General features: G+C 38.0%; 1 non-coding gene across 1 annotated transcript; it reads right to left on the bottom strand.

Annotated features, from left to right (window-relative positions):
• Positions 1-3,678: 3,678 nt before the first annotated feature.
• On the bottom strand, positions 3,679-3,785 carry LOC141636572 (small nucleolar RNA R71). Its single transcript, XR_012541178.1, has one exon. It is a non-coding gene; the product is annotated as a small nucleolar RNA R71 (small nucleolar RNA).
• Between the last annotated feature and the right edge of the window lie 254 nt (positions 3,786-4,039).

Here is a 4,039-nt window from a genome sequence, read left to right on the forward strand (position 1 = left end):
ATTATATATGCAAACTATATATTCATTATGTCGCCTGATTCATCTGATGAAGTATCGTTGTTCGAATATGATGTCGAATCGTTCGAACCATTTGAAGATTTTGTAACCCAAACTAGAATTTTGTATGTCAAACCTTTGATGTGCATCATTCACAATCTCCCATACATAGAGGAAGGAAATGGGAAGAGAATACTCTCGTATAACCTTAACTGGTTAATAGGAGTGATTCGGGTTGCTGGATTGGATTCTGTTCAAGCTATCCACCCGGCTCTTTCGCATCATGGGTCATTCAAGGGTTACGCACTCATCGAGTTTAGCGGCGGTGAGGAACGGGAATGCTTCCGTTAAGCTCGCAAACTGGAGCGTGCGTATTATAACAATGACGCTTCAAGTCTCTGGTTTAATACCGACTATGAACAAAAAGGCCCATATTTATGGATTACGAATAAAGATGACCGTGGAAGAGTGTTGTATGTGTATGTACACGGTCGTAATTACGAGTTAGGGACAGTGCCGTTGGAATGGGAATACGACTCGGGGATTGGGTTCAAGGTGAAAGAGATGTTTTAGTTGATATTGTCGATGGAATCCGCACTCTGTTTCCTAATTATTAAATTTTACTCCATATTTTTTTATTTCAATTCCGTCTTAGTTCCTTTGTTTAATTTTTAAATACGCGAACGAAAACTTGCAAAAAAAGACGTAAATAATTAAGCTTCAATTAATTAGAAAAAAAATAAAAACAAATAAAACAACTTTTATTGCTGGAAATTAAAATAAAGATTTAATTATTATAATCTAATGACGAAGGTTATTCTTCATGAAGTTCGACAAAGATCAGGTCGTATATCGGGATAAGGGCCTTGTTATCTAGCATCCGAATAGAAATCCAGTTTTCCCGCATCTTCTCCCCAAAATGTAGCCCCTAGTTTTCTTGCCTGACGAAAACTTTCATAGGGATTGGCTCCGTCAAACTCGATAAAAGCGAAGCCTTGAAAACCCCGCCTGTTTGTTGATAAAGAGTGGACTCTTTTAACCGCAGTGAAACCGCTGTCACGTCATCCACGAAAAATCCTTTATTACAACCTTTCCACTTTCATAACGAACCGGGAGATTATGAACAATGCAACTATGCAAGTAAAAGGATAGACGTAACGAGAACGTGATTGTTGTTCCGGTAAAAAAACCATATTATATATGATATGACCATTATTTGAGCATATTTAGTCCCCGAATTAGCCTCGTTCCTATGCTTTTTAGTGCATATTTGGGTCATTTACTATCTTTAGTCCTTTGTTTTGCATATTCTTTGAGGTTTTGTTCCCTTGGTAGGAGAGAAGTGTAAACCTTGCATTTTCATGGCAAAATAGAGCTAAATTGATCGAATCTAATGACCAAGCATCAAAGAGAAGACAAGACAAGAAGGCCTTTATACATATCATAGTAGATGGGCAATGATGAAGAAATCCTTCCATCTCCGACTAAATCCCGGAGGATTATTGGAAGAAGAAAAGAAGAAAAGAAAGCTGTGACACAATCCGCCCGTCCAACCAAGAAGACGCCCGTCCAAGATGTGAGGAATCCGAGCGTCTTTGCCATCAAGACGCCCGTCCAACTACACAACAATCCGCCCGTCCAGCTATCAAGCCGCCCGTCCATCCAGCAGGAAATCCGCCCGTCCCGACACCTTGGACGCTCGGATTCCCTTACAGTTCCATACGTCCTTTTCTTCCCTCCATGAAAGATGCGCATATTTATGAAATACCGACAAAAAGGAGACTCGCATCTTTTCTGAGAGGAGCGATTCCTCAAGAACTTAATCGTCATTTAAGCCCTTAGTAAACCCAAATTTGTGTACCTATTCCCCACTATAAATACCCCATTAGTCTAATTAGATAAGCATGTTCTTCTTATCAATCCTTAGTATAGTTTATATCATTCTAATCTCTTCTTAATCTTGTAATCAACTTCTAATCAAATATTAATACAAATCTCATTTACTTAATCTCTCTTTTGTTCATCTTTTATTTTGGGTAATTGAAGATTATTTGGGTTATTATTGGGAGATTGACAACCTTTCAATCAATCATCAAGTACTTCTATTATTCTTTGCTTTATTTTGGAGTCATTAGTAGGTATAATTCTCTTAATCCCTTTTTAATTATTGTTAATCATCTTCATTTATTCATCATGTTTTGCTTTGTTAATGTGATTGACAACCTTGTTAACATGTTAAACTTGATAATGAGTGAGTAGTTTCCTTAACTAGGGTTAATGGGTAATTAGGGAAAACCAACATGGGGAATGATTCATGCTTAATTTAAAATGTTTTCATAGTTTATTTGCTAGCTTGTTGTGATCTCAACTTATGCACATGTTATGTTTGATGAAATGCGAGCCTATGAATCCTTGCATTTTTTACCCATCACCTACCTTTTCAGTGATACATGTAAGACATAAACCAACTCGAGTCTCATTAGACCATGCATATAGTTTAGTAGGGAGGATTAAGTCGACTTGTAGGTGTTGTACAATCTAATCAATTCGGCTCGAGGACCCAAACCTTCCTAGGATTGTAAGATATAAACCAACTCGATCCATCACAACAATAATTGCTTGCTTATAATTTGAGAATATGTTTGTATGATCAATTCCCATGAATCCCCTATGACCCCATGACACCCTAGTGATTTTAATCAATTGTTTACATCCCTTTTTAAATCATTTTGCTTGTTTACTTTTATTGTTATTAGTTTAGTGATCTTCTCATCTCAACCCCAAATCGTGACACCCCTAGACACCTCTACTTGTAATTGAAAATCCTACATCAATACCCGTCCCGTGGGATCCGACCTTTACTTGCCTCTTTACTAATAGTAGAGTTGTTTGTGAAGTTATAAATATTGTTTTGGTCTAGGTGCTCTTAACGACAAGTAACCGAAAAGTAAAGCTCCAAGTGAGTAAAACCGACCAAAAATGGCGTCGTTGCCGGGGTCGGTGTTAACTTGATTTGATTTTCTTAGATTGTTATTAGTTGTGTCTTTCTTTGCCTTGGGGAAGTAAACTCCTCAAGATTTGTTCTAATTGTTTTCAAGTTGTTTGATATTTTTCATGTCTAGAAGATCACAAGGTAACTTGTTACCCATTGATCACGAAATTGAAAGGACTTTGACAAACAATAGAAGACTTGCTAGAGGTACTTTGAGAGGTATTGGTGAGGTTGTAGATATTCAACCAAACACTATTGAGTTCGTCAACCCTTTTGCAAAAGAAGGTGAGGAGAACCCAACACAAAATCAACCCACAATGCCTAAATTTTCATCACATTCCGTACCAAACGAGGAGAACCTACCCAATGGTACTCCCACACCACAACACTTAACCGGAAATTTCATTGCAAAATCCGCATTTATCCAATTAGTCGAAAGAAGCCAATTTGGGGGGATGCCTAGTGAAAACCCTCACTCTCACATGGAAACTTTTTGTGACTATTGTGATGCGATCTCACAAATCGGTGTGACTCAAGACCAAATTCGATGGGTCTTATTTCCTTTACCTCTAATCGGCACCGCAAAACAATGGTTGAAAGGCCTTGATAAAGCTACTCTTGGAATTGACTCTTGGAAGAAGTTGGCTCTTGCTTTCTACAAAAAATTCTACCCTCCGGAAAAGACTAACATGCTAAGAGCTCAAATTACGGGTTTTAAGCAAAGGGATGAAGAATCTTTGTATGAAGCTTGGGAGCGATTCAAAGGAATTTGTCGCTCATGTCCTCATCATGGACTTAGCGAGTGGTTCTTGGTACAACAATTTTGGAATGGTCTTTATGAAGACTCAAGAAACATTCTCAACATGGGATCAAATGGTATGTTCACCGAAGTTGACGATAATCAAACATGGAACAAGATTGAGGAAATGGCGGTCCATAACTCACAATATAGTAGACCTCGCAAGGCTACTAGAGGAGGAAAGCATGAAGTGGACTCTATTACTAAATTGAGTGGTCAACTTAGTGCTCTTATTGATACCATAAACTTGA

This window comes from Silene latifolia, chromosome Y (genome assembly GCF_048544455.1).
Source record: "Silene latifolia isolate original U9 population chromosome Y, ASM4854445v1, whole genome shotgun sequence".
Taxonomy (NCBI): Eukaryota; Viridiplantae; Streptophyta; class Magnoliopsida; order Caryophyllales; family Caryophyllaceae; genus Silene; species Silene latifolia.